Source organism: Polypterus senegalus, chromosome 8, assembly GCF_016835505.1.
Source record: "Polypterus senegalus isolate Bchr_013 chromosome 8, ASM1683550v1, whole genome shotgun sequence".
Classification (NCBI taxonomy): Eukaryota; Metazoa; Chordata; class Cladistia; order Polypteriformes; family Polypteridae; genus Polypterus; species Polypterus senegalus.
In genome coordinates this window covers 45,436,557-45,460,450 of record NC_053161.1, presented here as the reverse complement: position 1 = coordinate 45,460,450, position 23,894 = coordinate 45,436,557, and the positions used below count along the sequence as shown (strand labels likewise).

The 23,894-nt window shown below is 35.9% G+C and overlaps 1 pseudogene; it reads left to right on the top strand.

Annotated features, from left to right (window-relative positions):
• The window catches only part of LOC120533932, a 60,627-nt pseudogene that overhangs the window by 7,358 nt on the left and 29,375 nt on the right, over nucleotides 1-23,894 (top strand).

Sequence of the window (23,894 nt, the reverse complement as noted above, 5' to 3'; positions counted from 1 at the left end):
CCGTGACCGTTAGTAATTCTAATTATATCTAATTACAAAATGTTCAATGATCACACTGTTTTAGCCTAATGTACAAAATAATTTTGGCTAAGGTTACTCACAGTTTAAAGGTGAGGCTGGTCAAATTATCTTTTATGTTTCTGCCTTATTTTTTTAAGAAGAAAAATTGTACTTTATGTTGAAATTTTTGTTATTATTAAAGTCTGCCCAATTTTAGCCAGGGATGATATTTTTATTTCTGTTTTGAATTGAAATGCAGTTTAAATGCATTTTTTTTTTCAGAAATTAAAAGAGCTTGAGTTTACAATATTCATGTCCATGTCTATTATTTGATTCTGTCACCCACTAAAACCCTTTTAAATTAAAAAAAAAATTTCGATTTGGGGCAAATTTTCTTGTGCGATTACATACGATTAATCAAGATTAATATAATTACACAGCCTCTAATTAATTAGATTAATTTTTTTAATCGAGTCCTACACCTAATATATATATATATATGTAGATATGTATATGCATATATATGTATATATATGTGTGTGTGTGTGTATATATATGTGTATATATGTATATGTATATATATGTATGTGTGCATATATATGTGTATAGATGTATATATATATATGTATATGTGTATATATGTATATATTTGTAATTGTGTATATATGCCAGCAACACTCATGACAATGACAACACAATTACATTGTCAATCATGTTACGTTATTATTAAAATGTTTCCTTTTCTTTTTCATTACTTCTTTAACACACTACTTCTCCGCTGCGAAGCGTGGGTATTTTGCTAGTATATATATATATATATATAGATATACAGGATGGTCCAGATCTAATATCTAATTATTGTAGATCCAAATCGTCTGGATGACTTTGATTTATGACTGAGTGCCTTGATATTGTCCCCCCATGTCTTGCACATTTGTCATTTGAAAGCAGTCATTCATAGCCATTTTTGCCTCCAGGCTCTACTTGCTCACTATTCTGGTAGTAAAAGGTTGCCATCTAATAAAAGGCTTGTAGGTGGGAGTAAGATGAATCAAGTTGTGGCTAGATCTGTCCAGAGGTGCCAGAAGTTTACAATTTAAAGTATCTTTAATATTTGAATAGAGCAGGTCCTGCTTGTTTTTTCCTCAAGTGGAAAATGAGTCACTCAGATTGGAAGCTTGTCACAGTTCCTTCCAAAATCATATAGTTGAAGTCCGCACATATCATAACTGCAGGGTCGGAATGAGTCATCATTAAAGGGTTAGTGACAGAGTGAATCATCTTGGTTGCCGAGTCTCCACTTGAAGAGGAGGGAAACATGGACATTAAGAAGGATGATGTAACTTATTTCCTTGGGCAAATAATGTGGGCAAATTCTGACAGACAGCATTTCAATATCTGAATTACAAACTACTTTTAACTGTGGTGTACTCCATTTGCATTATTCCTCAGAAACGTAAACAGGAAGGGGACTGATCATTTTTTTCCACACTGCACCAAATTTGTGTCTGCTTGAATAATGTTGCGATGATGTTAGGCAGCGTTTCTCAACCTTTAAGTATTTGCGACCCGAGTTTTCATAACAGTTTTAACCGCGCCCCCTAACATGTTTTTGAAATGTGGATGCATATTTTATTATACCTACTTAACTTTTATCGACATTTATCTAACTCTATATTTATTGTTCTAGTATCAGAATGTAGTTTAAATTAATTTGTTTTGGTTTCAACAGATGTTTTTTTCATATTTTTGATTCTTGTTTTCTTTTTTTCACATCTTTGCACCCCCCTTTTTGTTACTTTGTGCCCCCCATAGGGGGGCCCCCCACAGGTTGAGAACCACTGATGTTAGGCATTATCCAGTGATCTTTCTTTGAAGGACTTATTACCTTTATACTATGATTCAAAGACCTTCTAAGACATTCTAATTCTAGTTTCTGTGTTATCTAAGCCAGCAGGATTACACTTGTTCACCTTTCATATGCAATTGTATGGCAGAATATAAAACATTTTTTTACCATAGTCTAAACAGTGTACTTCACATTTGTTGTGTACTTTATACCTGTTATCAGTCTCTATTATTGTCAGTTATCTCAATTTTATGTCTAAGATTCTAACCTTTGGTTTTGGATTTTTCTGGCAACTAAAGGTCTTTTCCTTCTGTTGTGCTTTTAAATACTTAATATTCTAAAAAAAACTATCCATATAACAACAGTAGTGACGAACATTTCTTGAGTTACAGAAGCCAGCACTGCTATTATTATTATCAAGCGTTTACTGCTTGCATCTGGAAAGTGCCTGAAGGAGGGATTTATTTTGATTCCTAAATGCATCTGGGATTCAGTGAACAGCAAAATTGTGCTTGTCATATGTTATTAAAGTTTTTAAACATTATGTGCCATTTAACCAGTCAGTTCCATTTTTTTGCATTGAGAGGCTTTCCAGTCATTGCAAGTATTCTTCATACAAGTGATTCCTATTTTACATAGATTGACTTCAAATCTATTATGAATAATAATAATAGGAAGGAAATTTTCTCTTTATTATCCTTTCCTTGTTATTGGACCAACCGTTCTTTCTTGTGTCTGTCTGCTTGAAGATCAGACCCCATTTATTTCCATTTTCACTAGATTTCTCCCAATGCATGTTAATATACATGCAACACATCTGTGTTTGTCTGAATTCAGCTTCAAATACATGAGCTGTCCTCACTTGTCCTCACTGTCCTGGATATAATGTTAAACTGCATCTGGCTCTGCAAGTGGTCCTGCAACTTGCAGGGCAAAACTTAGTGGTTGGTGGTAGGATTGGCATTCTGGCCACCATAAAAACTTCACACAGCTCCAAAATGGCAGACAAGACTCCATTTTGCTCTCTAGGGGAGTAGCTCTGCTGCAGCCACCCACAGGAAGGCTGTTCGTCTTATGAAGGGAATGGGGAAAGTCCTCGGGAGCTTGTTGGGGATAGGAACTGGTGTAGCAGGGAGACATTGCCTGCTGCATATCAGCACTTTGGTATCAATTTGAGGTGTCCCATCCAGGTAGACACGTTAAATTTCTTTTCTCTCCGGCATGGTGATCATCTTCCTCCGCAATCGATGGAGCTTTGTAAATTCCACCTTTCAGTGGCAGCAGTCTTTGAGGTTTATTGGTCTGGTGGCTCTGATGGCTGTCATACTCGGGGATAGCTGTTGCTGTAATGGATCAGCTCTTTCCGATGTTACTTCTTTCAATGAGCGTATCATGAGACTCAGATTAAGACACTGTCTGGATGCCTTGTCTGTTTTCTCAGTGTATGCTCCAACTGTAGTGAGTGATGTCTCGTTAAGGAAGACATTGTTTCGGAACTTTACTTTGGTTTATAGGTGCCCATGAGGTGACACTCCTTTTGTCATGGGCATCTTCAGTGCAACCACTGGCACTGACAAGGCTGGCTAGGAGGATTGTGGTGGTCTTCATGGGTCTGGTGACTCTGGTGAAAGTGCCTCCATGCTCTTTAACTTTGCAAAAGGTCTTGATCCTAGTTCCAGAGCCTTGAACAACATCATTGAACTTGGAACTACAGTACAGGTGTTGGGTCTACAGAAGTCCTCAGTTTGTGAATTCTGATCACAGACTTGTTGCTGCTACTCTGAAGATCCAGCTTAGGTCATGTAGGCTACTACCTACTAGGAGAATGAGCCTGGACCTGGCCAAACTCCAAGATCAGGCTGTTTTTAATGAGTTTGTATGCAGTTTTTATGAGGAACTTGCAGACTTAGGTCCGACTGCAGATCCTAAAATGTGATGTGAGTGACCTTCTGTGACAAGACCCTGAAGGTTGCTGAGGGTTGTGTTGGTGTTGCCAGTGTTCCCAGAAAGAAGTATTTCATCTCACAGCGCACCCTGGATATCATCGAGAGGAGTCGTAGCTCATGGCTTGATGGTAATTCAGGTCTGTATAGGGAACTGGGAAGGAGGGCTGCTAGGGTGTTGTGGAGAAATATTCAGAAAAAACTAGCAAAGTCGTCAGAAAAGCATTCAGAATTTAGACTTTATTGCCTAGCATATGAAACTATTGCAGAGTACATAAAGGCTGTCTCAGTTCAATTGAACAGAGCCTCGAGCATTGAGTGAGCCTCATGTATATTGCCATTCTTATCACAAAATGTTCCCTATTCACACCATTTTCCTAACATTTGCTTTACAGGGTTTCTCATGATAATGACCTTGCTCAGCAGCTTTTCTCATAACAATCACTTGGTGTTGCAGACTTTCTCATAACAATACCCTTGCCCCCGTACACTTTCCTATAACAATCTTCTTCCCAGTAGACCTTCTCATAACAATTTGTCCTCAGTCTGTTTCCTCATAACAATCCCTTTGGCCCAAAGGATGTATTTGCCACCTGCAGGTGAGCATCACCCAATCACCTCTCCCTTCATTCTCTCTATTCTCACGTCTCTACTCCTGGGCTGTTAAAGATTGGTGGCCTTTTGGTTAATCAGTTCTCTCAATTAAGTTGGTATCAGGAGGACCCGCATGTGAAAACTGGATTGCTGAATTAATAATTCAATTAAGAATTACTTGTTGCACTAGCATCCCTTAAGGCTAAAATAATAGGCAGCTGTGTCGGTAAGCGACAGCACGCAGCTTCAGTGACGAGGGCTAAGCTGCAGATGGCCTTGGCATAGTGCTTCCTGACCACTTGAGAGAAAGGAAAAATACAAACCATTAACAATTAATTCATACATAGCTTAAAGCTAACTAATTTAATAAATTTTGCTATTATTTAATAAGTTTTGCTATAACTTGATTTATTATTATAATAATTCTTAAAGAAGCATTGTCATAAGAACTTAAATGCTTATCTAAACTATATGTACTGTATGTGTGCTAATGGGAAGGCTTGTGAATCCAGGCAGCTATGCCGTTAGGCAGCAGTGGTCAGCAGTGTTGCATATAATATGAGAGCGCACGGATGCAGTTTGTTTCAGATAGGCATTTATTTCCAAACCACTAACTCACCCTCTAACCCCAAACACTTTACGGCAAACAAGAACACACTGTCGTAAAATGTGCATATTGCAAACATAACAAGCAGCACACTGTCTAACTTGTCAGCACAAAGGCTGAGCTGCTAGTCACTGCAAAAGAAAAGTCCCCAGCCTTCAATAATCAACTCTTAAGCTCCTATATAGCTCAGACTAACTAGGTATCATAATGCATTTTACTTTATCTGTATTGCCTAAGGTATTGATGAGCCCCAATATATAATTTTGAATGCCATTTTAAGTGCTTACATGTTTATGTGCTAACTTGAGAGCTTGCCTAGTACACACACAATTCAAGGTCCCGAATGCTTGCGAAAGTTTGTTTAATCTTCTGTCAGTGAAAGATCCAGCACCTGTGTTCCCAAAACAAAATCTGCCTACTTGCTTGCCTGCTCAGTTTCTTCAGAGACCACAACATCCTTGACTCACAGAAGTTCAAATAAATGGTGTCCTTTTAAGCTGCCTCCGGCCTAAGCTTTTCATAGCACTAAAACTAATAATGAAACATATTTATCCTTAATCAAAATTCTCAACAAGGGGTCTGAGGGCAGGTAAGGATGCATTTGTTAGAGGAATCTGTGAGCAGATCTTTCCAGCTTGCACCTTCGAGAGAAATTACTGGATGTTGTATGTTCTGGTTTTGATCATCTGATCGTGTTTTGTAGACTGAGACTTTATAGCTGGCATTAATAGTGTTTGGCCCTGACTTTTAAGCCAGAACCTGTGTTCTAGCCATAGCAAAACATGAATAGTATCATTCTGTCCTAAATCGTCAAAAGAGCTCTGCATAGTTTGTCTTGCTTTGACCACATGTGATCCCTTACTGGTGGCCTATTATTACTATTACTTTTCCAGTGTTGTTTCTGCATTGGGCTTTTATGTTTACCATTCAATGGAGGTTTTGTGCCTTCTAACCGCATGGGCTCCTTTCTCATCAAACTGCATAGTGAACACATTTGACTGTGGGACATGTTGATATGCAGAATGTTTACTTGACCCAAGCTTTTTAGGTTAGAGATCTTATTTCAACAATGTCCTTTACCTCTTGTATGCAATAGGATAATTTATTTGATTGCAGTTCACAAATTTAAAAGATGTAATGCCATGACTGATGTCTGTTCCAATTCCTGAGAGATAGGTTTTATATAAAAAAAAATAATAATAATAAAGATAACAGGGAGTAGCACAGTGGCACAGTGGTAGCGCTGCTGCCTCACAGTAAGGAGACCTGGGTTCGCTTCCCGGGTCCTCCCTGCGTGGAGTGTGCATATTCTCCCTGTGTCTGCGTGGGTTTCCTCCCGCAGTCCAAAAACATGCAGGTTAGGTGCATTGGCGATTCTAAATTGTGCTTGGTGTGTGTGTTTGCCCTGCAGTGGGCTGGTGCCCTGCCTGGGGTTTGTTTTCTGCCTTGCGTCCTGTGCTGGCTGGGATTGGCTCCAGCAGACCCCCGTGACCCTGTAGTAAGGATATAACAGAATGGATGGATGGATGGATGTTTTTCACATGGCAATCAACTTTTTGTTATCTGTCCTATTACACTTGTTGAACAAACATGCCTTAGGCTAATGTTATTCAAATATTTTTACCTCATTTGTAAGTTGCTTTGGATAAAAGTGACTTCCAAGCAAATAAACAGTATAGTGCACTCAATGCACTCAGATATAACGGGATGGAGTGATGGATGGAAGATAACGGGTGACCAACACTCCTTCCCTACTGACCTCACGTGGTACCGACATACCATACACACAGTGTAAGCAAAAAAAGTTGACTCAATATATTTGAACTGCAAGAATGAAAAAACATATCACAAATTATAACAAATGCCCCCATCAATACATAAACAAAAATAAAACACACAATCAAAAATGAACAATACTTTGAGAAAGAATGGAATTTGATTAGGAAAATATCCAGCGAGTCTATAAATAAACAATTATTAGAAAAGCATATGTATGGAGAAGCAGATAAGTCTGTAGGTGTGTGGTATTCATCCAGATTGCTCAGGCCTACAAGCTTCCTTCCAAGTGATCAAAAAACCCTAGAAAACTTTGATTTAGCTGTTTTCACGTACGCACTTCTAAACCCGTTTACTGCTTACTGCAAGTCTTGTTTTCCAAAAAAACTCAGTTTTCCTGTTGAACCTCCACTGTATTTATCACTTCTCTTCTGTGTCTAGACTTCTCCCCCTACCGCTAATATGTGTTTTCAATTGGTTCTTTCCTGTCATTCTTCCCATTGCAATCACTGTGATATTTGCTCCTTCACTGAGATGCAATCAGAGGATTAGACTCGTGTTCATTTAACCAAATTTATTCAATGCCTCAGGCCATTTCTTTTACCTGTCTTACCGTAAGTGCATGTCTCAATGTGAATCAAAGTGCAGGCTATTGGATCAATGTCTGTATTCTTGGCTCCCACAGATTCAAATTTAAATATCTTTTGCAGATTTGCATGAGGCTTTCCAAAGTCTCATGGATCATAGTTAGCTTGCAGACACCTAGACTTTCTCATTTATACAGGTAACCAAATGCAGAGGTCAAAAATAGTGATTTTTTCTAGATAACATCTTTCCTACCAGCTACAATTTGGCATAGGTCACTTTCAAGGTACAACTTTTAATCTATTTTAGTGACCAGTTCAGCTTTTACTCCATCCAAGGTTTCACATGCTTTCCATGATCTTGTTCCAAAATTGTTGCTGCTGTTTCTAGGTTCTCTTTGTGCTTTTGTAGCATTGTGAGTCTCATAGTGAGTCTTATCATTCGTGCTCTAATTCACGTTTCTCCTCTAGAGCTTTTCAAAGCTACTTCTGTGATTTTTTTGTGAGATCTCCGTTTTCTGTTTTAGCATTTTGAACCCAGGATTCTAGTTTTTAGCTTTTCTAATGTCACCAAACATGAGTGTGGATTGTTTCGAGAATTGTAGCTCAAGAGCAGACAGCAGTTCAACTGCATTAAATGATTTAACATGATCCAGCATCTGTTTTGCTTTTTTGTTGCATCTAAATCTGTTCTGTTTCAAAATAATCTGTATTCTTCAGTGAAGAAAGTCTAGCAACAAACATTTCAACAAAATTAATTTTCATTCGCTTTGGCAAACTACAAAAAAAGCAATTAACAACAGTGCTAAAGCAACATACTACTGTTTTCTAAACCTATACAATGTAGTGTGTGCAATTCTGTGCACTTGCAGCTTGTGCTAGTGATATTAAGCCTCATGCCATGCCCTCCTAGGGATGCCAAATTAATGTAGGATATGTGGGGGAATGTCTATTTCACCTTCCAGCTGGGACATCCGAAACATAAATGGAGAAATAGAAAGTTTTTTAATGTAGCCTTTTGACAGCTTGAGAACTTTGTATGGTAAAATGAATCACTTTAGATTATTCTGTTACTGTTGTACAGCCACCAGAGGATCGAATGTCATTAATAAAATTAATGGAAATATAATGCCTGTTCTGTTAGGTGGGGATGTAGGGAAATTCAGCTGAATCCATGGACCTACAGACTTTGCAAGCTTACACATAACTTGTGACATCCTACTTCATTGAAAGCCACCAGAAAACAGTCATGTTTTTCCTATCTTTTAATAATGAAAAAGTATTTATTAATGTGGAAGCTTAAAAAAAATCATCTAGTATTGAGCTGGAAGAACTCAAATTCCATCAAGTAAAAATGAAAAACGAAAAGTAAAAAGGGCTTTTCACTTCTTTGTCTATCCTGGTTAGATCAAGTTTGCCCTCTTCTCTCGGGACAGTAGTGGACAACTTCATTTGAAATAGTCAGTTTCTTGGAAATCTATATCATTGGAATAACTTTAACTTTGCAAAATAACAATCTTTCTTGAGGAAACTGTTCCTTTGTAAGTATTTTTGAACCCAGAATTGAACTTTAATAATGCAAATACTTGTAACCCAAGAAATGAATATTTACTTGTTTTATTGAACAGAACAACATGGTTTAGCTGTACACAATAACACAATTGCCAATATTTCTGCAATAATCAATCAGCATATAAATATGATTAACTTATAATTTAGCATTAGGACACTGAAGTAATAGCTGCTGAAAATGGTACCTTTCAGTCATATGTGAATATCAAATTATTAATTGGCATTACAGTATAATTTTACAGTAATAACCATTTGCAACATTAGTAATGTTTATATTTTTAACTCAATTTAATTATGCCTTGATTAAAAAAAAGCCTTTTGAATGCAATTGTAATTCAACCCCACCAATTACTTCATTGTAGGAGCAAAACTAGAGATCTTTGCTTACTAAAAACATCAGCAAGATTATTTTTTATTATGTGCATTTAAATTGGAAAAAACAACATTTGAGATTGTACTGTGTGCAGGCATAACATCTAGTTATGACTTCTCTTTAGAAAACTGGTTTATAATTTGGGAGGGTTTCTTAAGCAATGGAAACCCTGTAATAACTTTGGTCTTTGGTGGTTTTAATACAAAAAATATGTTCCATAGTGTAGGCATTCAATTTGTAAATTAATGTATTTAATGAACCTCTTCCCAATGGGACTCTGTACCAAAGAAATACATAATATTACTTTCAAGGATTACTTGGGAATTGCCAACTGCTGCATAGTTTCTAATTAATAGGTTCTATTAATAAAGCTTTCTGCTGTGCCTGAATCAATTAAGGTTAATGGGTCAATAGAAAACTTAATTGCTGAGAGATCATTACCAAGTACTGATTGTCTGTTAGTTCCTGCTGCTCCTAGTTCAAAAAAAGGAGTTTGCTTATTATTATAGCAGATGCTGTGGCTATAAAAAGAGCTCTTACAATAAAAATGAAACTAAGGTGCAGAGGTGATGTTGCCATCATTAAAATTAAAGAAAGAAATGTCAAAAATATTTCAAAACAGCAAACAAAAAGTTCATTTGTGTGTCAAAACTAGTCACACATTCTTTGGTAAAGGGTCAGGTGCCAATGGTGTCTGTTGAATTGCTGATGTCTAACTTCTTGAAAGAAGCCTTTCACTTTCTTCTGTCCCAGTGGCCCAGTTTTAAACACTTCCAGAGCAAAGACATTTCTGCATTGTTTTTGTAATTTCTATCTAGATATCTCTGTGACCTTCAAGACCCTGGCCAATTCACTTCATATCTCATTTGTGTTTTTGATTTTTTTTTTTTTTATTTTTAATACTGTATTAAAATGGATTATGTGAATAGAAAATTAATGCAGAAGCAATAATTTTTCTCAAGGTCACATTTGGTAATCCTATATATTGCGATGATTATTATTTGTTTGTTTGTTTTTTTCTTTTTTTTTCCTTGAAGATTTACAGTCAGAAAATGAGACCAGAATATCACCAAAAATTATTGCACAACCAACGAGAGGACTTGTGGATGAAAAGATATACATCCGTGTTTTAAACCTGATACCAAACAAAAAAATTACCTTGAGATGTTTGCTTCAGTCTGAAGATAAAGACCTCTGGCATGCATATGGACATTATATCAGTGATGACAAAGGAGTGGTAAATGGTAGTAGCCAAGTTCTTATTTCTTTGCAAACATTAGATTAATTTATGCGTTAGGTAAGGATACTTATGGACCTATTTTTCAAGTAAATTATAGAATTTTGATGTGTCTATTTGAAAGAATAAAAAATAAAACCTAGTTAAGCTGCTTTAGTCTGTCTACCCATCTACTGTATTTTGTAAAATGTTTTTTTCTGTACAATGTGAATGTAGGGCATTCGTAGGTTGTATTGAGTATTAGACAGAAACAAATCTTGGATGGGTTGCTGTTCCATTAGAAGACACCATCACTCACTTTATAGACTTGGAAGGTGATACTGGGCCAATTTAGAACCACCAGTTGACTTGTCATATGAACGAACTAGCCAGAGTAGTAAGAGAAAATCTACACAGATGCTCGAAGACCATGCAAACTCCACACATACAGTGAGAGATCTGATACACTAAGCCCGGTTCCTGAAGATAAATTGGAAGTAACTGCATAATCATTATACATATAAAATTAATCTCTGAATCTGAATTTTTGAAGCAATCATATCTTTTTTCTGTATTTTCCTTTTTTATATCTTCATAAATGGTATTGGTAGCTTAATTTCTCTTTACAGGTTAATAAAATGTTTTGTAAGCAGTAACCTGTTTTTATGCTATTGGCTTTTGTTTTACAAAGAGTTCATTGTTGCGATCACTTAAATGGTTATAATTAAGTATTTTAAAAATTAAGTTTTTCTTTGAATTTTTAAGCAAGATGAAGCATTTAATTATGAACTGGTAACTATTCTGTTCCATTGGATTGCTTAGAGCAAATGTTGCACATTGTACTTTTTATTTACATTTAGTAATTGATCTTTGATTTTGTTTGCTATGATTTCTACTGATGTTTAAACACGTTACTATTAATATTTCTTTTAAAATTCTAAGGATAAATAGCACATTCTTTCTCCTAGTTTTAAAATAAAATTAAATAAACTCACAAAAAGAACCACAATCCCAGAACATTTTTATTGTAAAATTCTGCCTGTTGTGCAAAAGCAAAGAAATTAGAAATCCACACTCAGTGTGCTTAGAATAATAAAAGGGAGCAAGATGTATTTGATAACAAATTACATTATATTATTTGCATGATATTTTAAAAATTAAAACCACTTAATGTTTAGCATTGTATGCTCGTACCTTACATGAAAATTGTGTTTCCTAAACTTGTCTGAAGCAGGTCAGTATTGCCTTTCTGAACTAGTATACCATGTGGGTGGATTCCTCCCTTGTGCCTGATACTGTAATTTAAAATGCAGGTTCCCTAACCCTCTCCAGAACATGCAGGTTTACAGTATTTTTTTAGATTTGTTAACATGCACAAGGGCAAAGTTGATGAATTGTTTATCCAGGCATGATTAAGGAATAAAAAAGTGTGTAGTTCTGTGAATACTTAAAATAAACTGCTCAAAAAAATTAAAGGAACACTTTGAAAACACATCAGATCTCAATGGGAAAAAGAAATCCTCCTGGATATCTATACTGATATAGACTGGGTAATGTGTTAGGAACGAAAGGATGCCACATCGTTTGATGGAAATGAAAATGATCAACTTACAGAGCCCTGAATTCAAAGACGCCCCAAAAATCAGAGTGAAAAAATTATGTGGCAGGCTAGTCCATTTTGCCAAAATTTAATTGCAGCAACTCAAAATTGTACGCAGCACTTTGTATGGCCCCTGTGTTCTTGTATACATGCCTGACAACATCGGTGCATGCTTCTAATGAGATGACAGATGGTGTTGTGGGGGATCTCCTCCCAGATCTGGACCAGGGCATCACTGAGCTCCTGGACAGTCTGAGGTGCAACCTGGTGGCATTGGATGGACCAAAACATAATGTCCCAGAGGTGTTCTATTGGATTTAGGTCAGGAAAGTGTGGTGGCCAGTCAATGGTATCAATTTCTTCATCCTCCAGGAACTGCCTGCATACTCTCACCACATAAGGCCAGGAATTGTCGTGCACCAGGAGCCACTGTACCAGCATAGGGTCTGACAATGGGTCCAAGGATTTCATCCTGATACCTAATGGCAGCCAAGGTGCCTTTGTCAAGCCTGTAGCGGTCTGTGTGACCCTCCATGGATATGCCTCCCCAGACAATCATTAACCCACCACCAAACTGCTCATGCTGAATGATGTTACAGGCAGCATACTGTTCTCCATGGCTTTTCCAGACCCTTTCACTTCTGTCACGTGCTCAGGGTAAACCTGCTCTCATCTGTAAAAAGCACAGGGCACCAGTGGTGCATCTGCCATTTCTGGTATTCTTTGGCGAATGCCAATCAAGCTGCATGCTGCTGGGCAGTGAGCTCAGGGCCCATTAGAGGACATGGGGCCCTTGGGTCAACCTCATGAAGTCTTTCTGGTTGTTTGGTCAGAGACATTCACACCAGTGGCCTTTTTTCCTAAATGTTTAACCCTCCCAAAAAAGTTGTTGCCTTTAACTTTTTTGATTAATGAGATGATTTATTTATAGGGACTTTTAAAAGCATTTCTTATATTTGGGTAAATCCTCCAGCTTAACGTAACTAAAAAAAGCCTGATCCAAAAGATATTTTTTATAGCCTTTATCTGTCTGTTTTCTGTCTGCTATCAGTAATATTGTACCCATGTATATTGTGTACAGCAGGGGTTTTCAAACTGGGGCAGTGGCGGTTCTTAAAACAAAAATGAAGGCAAATTTTAACGGTTATCTTTAAATTATCTCACATTGGTGTTATTTTTTTAATAAATAAGTATAACTTTGCCCTATTTGGAAGGGCAGAAAATGTGGCCCTTAAAAACTATAATGGCTGAGTCTGTGTTATTGTTTTCAGCTTTGCTGCAATTCCACTCTTCTGCTCCATCTCCCAATTCTCCTGTTGCAATATTTGCCTTCTGTTTCACCCAGTCTTCCATGTCCACTATCCAAATTCAGTGCCTCCCTGCACCTCTGTGATCCCCATGTAGTTTAGTCAATCTCTGCCTTTTATCAAGGATGCTTCAGAAACAAAAGATTTTTTTTTCAATAAAGAGCATCTTAACAAGTGAGTGCTGTCTTTTTCACCCCCTTCACTCCAAAGTGAGAAGTCTGCACATTTTATCTTTCTTTTTACTTTCTCAGGTCCAGTCCACCAGCACTAATACATTTTTACTTTTGGTAATTGTTTTTAGTATACCATAGCAGTTGTACAAATTGTCAGGTTATTGAAAAACAATATGCAATGAGGATCAAAGATGAATGTTAACAATTATTAATGATAAACAGATCTCACATTTATTTTAATATTAGTGTTTACTAATATTAATGGGTAGTAGAAAGTTTTTGTTTTGGGCAGAGTTGTTGATCTCCAGGAATCCCTCATCTGTACTTAAAAAAATAAATACATGAACAGAGAGAAACAGCAGTAGAATTGTGTAGCCAAGAAGCAGACTCAACCAATGAGTTATTTTGCTGTTTTTACCTTCTTTTGACCTAGTATGTAAATTATGAATACTTCTGAATGGATTTCATATGTAATTATATCATTTTTCTAAATTAAACGTGTGGTATTATTTTTGGCTTTCAATCTTTTATTCCATATCAAACCACACTACTGTTCTTAAATTAAAAATAATTTAAAAAAATCTACAATGCAATAAAAAAATCAAGACACACACCCACATAAAATACTTGTCACTTATTGAAATCCCAATACAATATTAGGATTGGAAGATTAAAGAAACATCCCCTTTAGTTTTTTGTGCCAAAATAATGCAGACCTTAATAATTTATGACTGAAGAAATTGTAGCATTTTCAAGCATTCAGTTTCTGGAATGAGTATGCCAAGAAAAAAGGTTGAGAACCCCAGGCCTGGAGATATCACATGTATCAGTAGTCTGTTGTATTTAAGCATTTACTTTGATTAATATATCTACCGTTATACAAAATCAGGTTGTGACTACTATTAGCAGTAATCAAAATCATGTTGTATTTGCTGCATTGGGTTTATATTAGTGGTGTGCCCTGACCAGACGGTACAATGTTTTAGGAGGCCCTACTTTTAAAAAATTTGGAAACACTTGGTATAGAGTATTACATGATAAGATTATGTTTTTTAGTCTCTCATACTAGGTAGGTTAGCCTTCTTTTCTTGCCTTGAAATAAAAGTTATTTCCTTGAATGCTGGACTTTTAATATGTGGTCATCATTTTATTTTGTTTAAAGTTGCTGAAGATGTGTGCCTAGGAGGATCATATACTGGTACAGAGCCAAATGGATTAATTTGGAGTTTAAAACCAATTCCTGGAAGCAGACCTGGTCTGAGGTGAATGTTTAATAAGTTTGCTGATAGTAATTTCTTAAACATTTCATTATAAAATGTCTAGTAACATGTTTGCATTTCACTTTAAAGTGTGCTTCTGCTGTATGACAGTTTTTTGTTTTGCTCTCAATGAACAATAATTAGAAAAATATTCAGGTCACCAATATCTCTATATATAATCTTCATTTGGATCTTGATCTTTGTTTGTCCACGACTTCCACGCATGTGTAGACCACATTCCAGTTTAGTACGTTGTTGTTACTCACGGATGTCAACAATGTGCTGGAATAACGAAAGGGGTGGTGGACACTGTTGCGCTGGTTATTAGCTCCTGAGGCCTGGTTAGAGAATGAGATTGCTGAAGATAAAAGGTACATGCCTACGTAACATATGAATGAAAGAAAGACAGTGGGTAAAATGAATGACAATGTAACCGCACGTTCCGGAAATTATTATTGTTACGTTGTAGCCGCCGAGTGCTCTCACAGTTGTACCATGGCTTGCTTACATGTCAGTGAAGTGATCCCTATTTATGCTTTAAAGAGCCTGGATACCTATGTGTCCCCTTTTATAACCATTGCTCCATGTATATTGCCTTACTCTTTGGATTGCCACAAAGCAACCTGCGAGATTGGAGAAAGGTTGAGAAGAGATCGTGAGAGGAAACGACAGCATTGTGAAAACGAGACGGACTGTGAACGGACAGAAACAGAAATGCTCTTACACCACCAGCCTGATAATGCAGGCATGCAGGGCTCTAAATCACCTGCCAGAGAGCAAAGGACTAAAAAAAATGCAGTGGTCGGGGTGGGTTGGATCTCTACAAATGTTCTTTGCTTTTCTGCTACAGCGAGTAGTGAAAATATCTTCCAGTGATTGTAGCTGAGCGCCAGTAATTCTCTGGGAACATGTTTACTGCACAAAGATTTACTTCAGCTTCAAGCAAATAGACATTAGCATGCATGGTTTGCTCATGAAGGATTTATTACATCAGTATCATAAAATATTTAGCTAAATGGTCAAATAATTTTTGTTGTTTATCCACATTTAACACTTGAATTTGATATCTACTGTTTAAAAAATTTGAAGAGAATAATCACTGAAATGTATGTACTATACATTGTTCTTTAGATTGGATATTAGAAGCACAAACATTTTTCGTATTATTTTGTAGTGTAGTTTTAGTTTTTCTAGACTTAAATCCTGTTCAAGGTGAACAAGAAATACATCCACCTCAAAGTTGCAAAGTTTCTGAATTCTGACAACCTTCCTGAAAGACTTCTGCATTACTGAGTTGTTTTGAAAAGTGCATAATCAGGTTCAGGAGGCAGGCAAATGTTACGCAAAGATACCAATAATGACAAAGTGACCACAGTGTATTTTTATACTATGTGGTCGGGTGGTGGAAGGACGAGCTCTAATCATTCAGAATTTTGGGACAAAACAAAAAGGAAAAGAAAAAATGCGCAAATGCACTGGATTTAATGTCTGACACTGGAAGATTTTTCAGTATTATGTTAACATGAACCTCAACATCAGTTTCTGTAGAACTCTCATTTTGCTGTATTGATGCATGTGACAGAGCATCAGCTAACACAGTATACTTGCCTGGAGTATAAATCAGCTCAAAATCATAGTATTGAAGCTTCATCATTAGTCTCTGTATTCTTGGAGACATTTCATTTAAGTTTTTCTTTATAATGGCTATTAAAGGTTTATGATCAATGTCTACTAGGAATGATGGTAAACCACACACATGACAATTTTGATATGAATTTACCAATAAAGTTAACCATTCCCAGTACTCGTAGAACATCTTTTTTGTCTATTGGTCTGGGAATATTGAGTAATCGCAGTTACTTTACTACTATCAGGTAGCACAGCATCTTGTGACAATTAGTCACCCAAAAATGTAATTTCTTTAACACCAAACTGGCATTTAACCTTGTTAAGTTTCAGTCCATAACTTTGGATGATCTACAGTATTCTGATAAGCCTTTCATTGTGCTGCTTCAGTGTTGACCCCCCATAATACAATATCCTCTGCTTAAACCTGTGCACCATCAATGCCCTCAATAATGTGCTCCGTGGTGCAATGAAATATCTTAGGGACTGATGAAATACCAAATGGCAACTTTAAGAACATGTACTGATCATAAGGTGTATTAAATGTACATAGCTTTCAACTGTCCTTATGCAATTTCAACTGCCAAAACCCATGAGATGCATCAGGGTTTGTAAAAAAAAAAACTTTGCACCTGCCATTTCATTTATTATTTCTTCTCTTGTGGATATTCGGTAATATCCTCTTTTTATGTTTGCAGTTAAGTCTTTGGGATCCATACACACACGCAAATCTCCATTTGCTTTTTTGACACACACCATTGAGTTCACCCGCTCTGTAGGCTCTTCTTCTTTCCGTGTAACTCCTAGTGCTGTCATTCTGTCTAGCTCCTGCTTTAAGCAGATTTTAAGTGGTGTCGGAACTATTCTTGGTGCATGAACCACTGGATGTGCATCTTCCTTCAGCTTCTGGTAAGTAAAATCAAGAACACTAAACCGTTTAAAAACATCCTGAAATTGCTGAACAATGTTGTCCACACTATTATGCTGTGTGTTATGGCTGCCAATTCAATACATTCTCTTAACAAGGTTCAGATCCTCACAAGCTTTGTCACCCAAATGTTAATCGTGTCCCCTGAGAACTACAATAAATTACAGGTAGTGCACTCTGTCTTTCACTTTCACTTAGAGTTCGCATGTGCTTTATTTTCAATGGATTGCTTGTTATATGCTTTAAGACTAACAGCTCCCATCTTAATATGCAGCTTAACTTTCAAGGCTTCAATATCCTTTTTTACTAATTAATTTAACATTTGTACCAGTGTCAAACTTAAGGTTACTTACAGTTCCATTTATTATAGCTGTGACTATCCACTTATCAATTTCAACTGTACTTACATTACACTCTTTATTGTCCTGCTTCTTAACACAAAGAGATCATCATCTGAATCAGCATTTTGCACAAACTGAACGTGTTCCTTTTTTTCATGCTTACGCTTAGTAAAATATTGCTTTGCAAAATGGTTCAGTCTTTTACACTTTGCACAATGCTTTCCAAAGGCAGGACACTGTTTTGGAGCATGCTGCTTTCCACACCTTTTACAATTACATTTGTTTCCTCTTGTTTCTGCTTTACTTTTTTTAGAACTGCTTTTCTTCAAGTTCCCCTTCTCAATAACTGTGGCTACTGCTGTTCCAGTTAATCCACCTGCTTTCAAATTTTTACAGAAAGTTCTTGTGTGCTGCTGCACAATCTCATTTACACAACATATATTAATTGCTCCCGTCATTTTAAGGTCAGTCTCTCTCAGCATCCTTTCTTTCAAATTTCCATTTTGAATGCCATATACTATTTGATCCCTTATCATGGAGTCTAACTAGCCTTTAATGTAAGATCCGTTAAGTAATGATTGAAAGTCTCTTCCTGCTGTTGAGTACAAGACATACCTCTCCTATGTTTTGTTCTTTCTTGGTGAACAGTGTTTGTTGAATTTCTTGATAACTTTGTCAAATTTTTCTTTATCATCTGCTTGTCCAAAAAAATATGTATTGAATACCTGAATTGCTTGGAGTCCGGCAACTGTTAGCAGTAGCACAATCTTCTGTGCCTCTTGTTTGCTGAAAAACCACTTTCAAGTACAGCATGAAATCTTGTTTGAAAACACTCCATTTTCTATTCACATTTCCCATCCAGATCACAGGTTCAGGTGGCTTCACACACTCCATGTTGACTTACAGATACTATTACTCCTACTTCTGTGTTGGCATCTTCAGTTCAGTGTTCGTTCCTCTCCATGACATCTTAAAAGAACTCTGAAACCATTCGTCAAATCAACCTTCTCTAACATTTTCCAGGTCCACCTCTGATACCATGTGTTGTTTGTTTACTTAAATAAAAACAAACTGTAGGTTCTTTAAGCAAACTGTATTACAATTTTAAACCATTACAGAAACATTGCAACTACATGCTTCTCTAAGCAGGTACTGGTGGCAACTGCAACATTGGTAATGCTTCTTCTATACAGTAAATGGCATATAGTTTTCCCTAATGTGTCCTCTACTGCCCTCTACAGGATTATCATCCATCCATTATCCAACCCGCTATGCTTATTTAAATTATCACCATACACCCAAGCCATTTTTTTATTGATAAGTGCAAAGATGGTAGTGAAAATGTTGATGTGTGCAAACATTTGAGAATCTGATTGCTTTCTAAGTGTTGCAATTTAAGAATCAATTTTATCATTTTTCTTTTGTTTCAGATTAAGAAAACAGAATATATTTATTCCCTTTCTATTAAACATTTCAGTGCACAATGGGCACATAAATGATGATTTTAAAGACGCATGTTCTTTAGCACTTACTGTAATTGAACGCTGGTACATTGCTCCAGGAGTGTCTAGAATAGAAGTTAGAGAAAATGGTATTCATGGAACTCTTTTCCTTCCACCAGGTAAAATAAAATAAAAGAATTGAATGACTCTATACAAGAACATAAGAAGACAAAAATGTATGTATATAATAAATGTCTTTTCCTAGGTCCTGGACCAGTCCCTGGAATTTTAGACTTATGGGGAGGAGGAGGCGGGCTAGTGGAATATCGTGCTGCATTGCTTGCCTCTCACGGTTATGGTTCTCTTGCTTTGGAATACATACCCAAAAAAAATAATCAACAATCAACAAGTTTGAACAATATTGACCTTAAATATTTTGAGGTAAGAAAAAATAATAATAAAAAAAAAAATAAAATATATATATATATATATATATATATATATATATATATATATATATATATATATATATATATAGCATTTTTGATGTGTTTTATTTCAAATGAATAGCTGCAAAATGTTAACAGGTGACCCCAACAACCATTCCCCCTGAAATAACCACAAACATATTTTAAATAAAGAATAAATGTTCTGTTTATCAATTTATTGCCTGGTTAGTGTCAGCAATTGTATTTCCAAGTAAAATCTAAAACTGAAATCATCCTTAATCTACATATTTACTGTATATTTTTCCTCTAATTTACTATTAATAATAACCTAACAGATACAAACTTGGATAGTATCTTCAAAACTCTTGGTTATTTTTAAAATGTTCATACTTTTGGAAAAACTATAAAATGTGTTTTGTAAAAACATGCTGTTTATTTCATATTCTTTTCTGAATAGGTTTGTTTTCTTTAACTAGGCAGCACTTCACTTCCTTAAAAGCCATCCCAAAGTTTCAAGTGAACAAATTGGTATTTTTGGCCTGTCATTTGGAACATCAGTGGCTCTTAATGTTGCAGCAAACCAAAACAGGATTAGTGTAAGTATACAAATGTTTTTGGTACTTATACTGCAGTATCTATTATTTTGCTTTTTACCTTTTTAAAAATAACATTATTACATTACATAAGTGTTATACTTTTTATGAATATACCATATTTTTAGGTGAACTAATCATTATAAATTCAATACATTTTTGAGGATGAGAATGTCTGGTGATTATGGCAACTTCCTACCTTGCATAAATTTTTGGGTAGGAAATGGATGGTTGGTTGGATGAAGAGTACATTGAATAATGAGTAGGTGGGGTATTTATATGAGTCTGTTGTTGACAAATACCTTTAGATGATACAAACTTTAGATAGCTTCTGTGTGGTTGTTTCCAAATAGCTACACCTTGAATTTTTTTATTTTCTTTCATCTATACTCATTGCATAGTGCCATAAGACAATACTGTACATGAAATAAAAATGAAGTTAATATTTTGTGTTAGATAATTAAAATTTTTTGTTAGGATTGTATTGAAATATGCTGCCAAGTATTCTCGAAACAGATTCTCGGTATTCAAATGTGGCACTTGGTGCCACGGCCCACCTGCCAAGTTGTTTTACCTGCCTAAGGTAAAGTCATCCCAGATGGAGGATCGCAGGAATCGTGGGAAAGAGGGGTCCTTTCATCGGATTGGCTGGCCCAGCACTGTTTCAGCCGTGGAATGGCCAAATGGGGGAGGCAGCTTGATCGATAAGGTCTCCAGGACTCTAAACGAATCCAAATCATATTATGTGATATCATCTACTGTTAAATTCTGCTATGTACTTAAAATTAAAAAATGTTATTTGTATACTGTATTGAGGATTTGTTCTTTTCGGTGTATTGTATTGTATTGTATCGACCCCCTTCTTTTTGACACCCACTGCACGCCCAACCTACCTGGAAAGGGGTCTCTCTTTGAACTGCCTTTCCCAAGGTTTCTTCCACCCCTACTGGGAGCTTTTTCTTGTCTTCTTAGAGAGTCAAGGCTGGGGGGCTGTCAAGAGGCAGGGCCTGTTAAAGCCCATTGCGGCACTCCTTGTATGATTTTGGGCTATACAAAAATAAATTGTATTGTATTGCATTCACAACTGATCTCTTGGATGTCAGGATGGAGAGTTAAATAAGATTTGTTTTTATTGCCTCCACTCTCTTTTCAGTATTCCAGCTGTTCTTTTGCTCTTCATTACCTGATAAAAGGAAACCTTCTAGCTGGAGTGTAGCTAAACATTTGAAAACTGGTTTTCTTTTATAATGGGTCATATAAAAAAGGAGAGCTAATGTTATTAAGGTTAATTTTCTCATAATTCCACTGTTAGACCTCTAATTAAGTCAAAATTTCAGGCCTTTACCAAGATATGTGATAAAATGGCACTAAACATTCAACAGCAAAAAAAATGAAATGCCTATATTAGCATGCTCCAAATATAATGATCATAATCCCTATCAATGTAAATTTACAATAAGAAATAAGAAAAATATGAAGTAGCTTACTTACCTTGGAAGATGAACTTTGTTAAAGAAATCAGACAGGTTTTAGACAGTTAGTTACTGCATTACATAAGCAATGCAGAGTAAACACATGAAACAAAACAATTTAATTTTATGTAGTACCTTTTTATAGCAAACAATGTTCTAAACTTGTAGAACTGTAATATAACAGTTTACATACATATTTTACCCAATTAGAGCACTGATAAGCTCCACCACATTCTTAATGTCATAAAGAGTGCTAATAGTGGTAAGTTAATTTAATAGCCTCATGATTAATGGTTGTGAATTCTAGGTATAATTCTACTATTTTGCCTAAACCAAGAATGACACCAATGAGGGGAAAGTATTACAAAAAAAATAATAAAAGCAAAAACTAGGGGTGAAGTAAGTTGAAGCACCAAATACAAAAATAGACAGTCAACAATTTATACTTTCTCTATGGGACAGGCTTTCACCCGTGTCTATTAAATTAGTAGTTTGTCTACTTGACCTTTATAATAAAGATCTCTGTTTTATGTTATGTGCCTCTCCTCCAGCTGCCAGCTAAACCCTTGTCCTAACTTCTAAATGCAGTTGCAGTAGCAAAGCTCATGGATGGAGGTTTCTGTCTGCAGTCATTTCTTGGCTTGGGAATGGTCTGTGGAACTCATAGGGATATCCTCCTATAATTAGCTCTAACCTACCCAGGTGTCCATGTAGCTCTGAGGCCCAGTTAACATTTAATGAAACATGTAACACTCAGGTAGCCAGTCTTATTTCTGCAGAAGTAAGTGTCTTACAAATGCTGTAGAGAGACTCTTTTCTGCTTTCTACTGAATAGGGGGATACTTGTTAGATTACCCATTATCCCCATTGCTCCCCTACTAATTCTTTTCCTAGGTTTAATTACTTCCAGGGCATTCCCTGAACATGTTTATGTTTTACCTTGTAGCCTACAACCTACCTGTTTATTTTTAAACGATTTTATTTAACTTGACTCCTCTGTCTGTCTGCTTGTATGGGTCAAATCTTGCAACTGATTTTAAACCCACTTTTGGCAATGCAAATTTCTTCAAATTTTGCATATGTGTTCAGTATCGTTGACAATACAATAATCAATCAAAACCGATGCAATTACGTAACAAATTTGCACTAATTAATGGCTATGCAATTCCAATTAACACACGCACAACAATGACGAAGAGAGAATATAGTGATATATAGGAGCATACAAATGAGAGATGCATCGGATTGCCCCCATTTACCTGTTCCTGTGAGTGGAGTGGGTAAAAATGCGTGCCGACTTTACTTGTTTACTCTTGTGAACAAGTAGCCTTGATGATCACAGTGAAGTATTGCCGTAAGCTTGCTGTTTTGTCATCTATATTTGTTTTCGCAGTGACCAAGCGCTAATCCCATAAGAGCCTGAACAGAAAAATAGAGACCAAAATATAATTCTTTTTAGTATTCAAATAATTCTACAAAGAAGATGTATTATGTAATACTTTTAAAGAAGCTTCCCGTTCATGAAAAATGATTAAAGAAAAATCATTTGCAAAATACTCAAAAAGTAAATAATAAAAAGTGATATATATAAAAAAACATTTTTAAGTAAAACGACTTTATTTACTTTAGCTATAAATGCACTAAAAAGTAAAAAATACGTCTTTCTTTAACCAAAAGTTTCGTGGTTATATGTGACTAAATAAAATTGTGAGGCACACATAAATTAATTCACTCAATAAATTAATAGAATAGCTACTTTCATCATGAAAAAATCATAAAAAAAACAACATTATAATTTCACACCATGCTAAACAAGTTTCAAAAATGGTTTGATTGCAAATGATGTAAATTACAAAACAATATATGTAGTACTAGGTTGTTGTACCGTGTTAGCCATTATGAATGTAGAGAAACGCCAAGCAAAATGACACCTTTTATTGGCTAACTAAAAAGATTACAATATGCAAGCTTTCGAGGCAACTCAGGCCCCTTCTTCAGGCAAGATGTTTACATCTTGCCTGAAAACAATATATGTAATACACATATGTATACAGTATATATTACAGTATGATGTTTATTTAGAATGCTAGTGAATCAAGAGCTTTGTCTTTTCTTATAATAAAATGGTCAAAATGAAAGAGCGAGAGAGAGCCATGACTGCCAGAAATAGATGCCAGCAAAACATTCAAG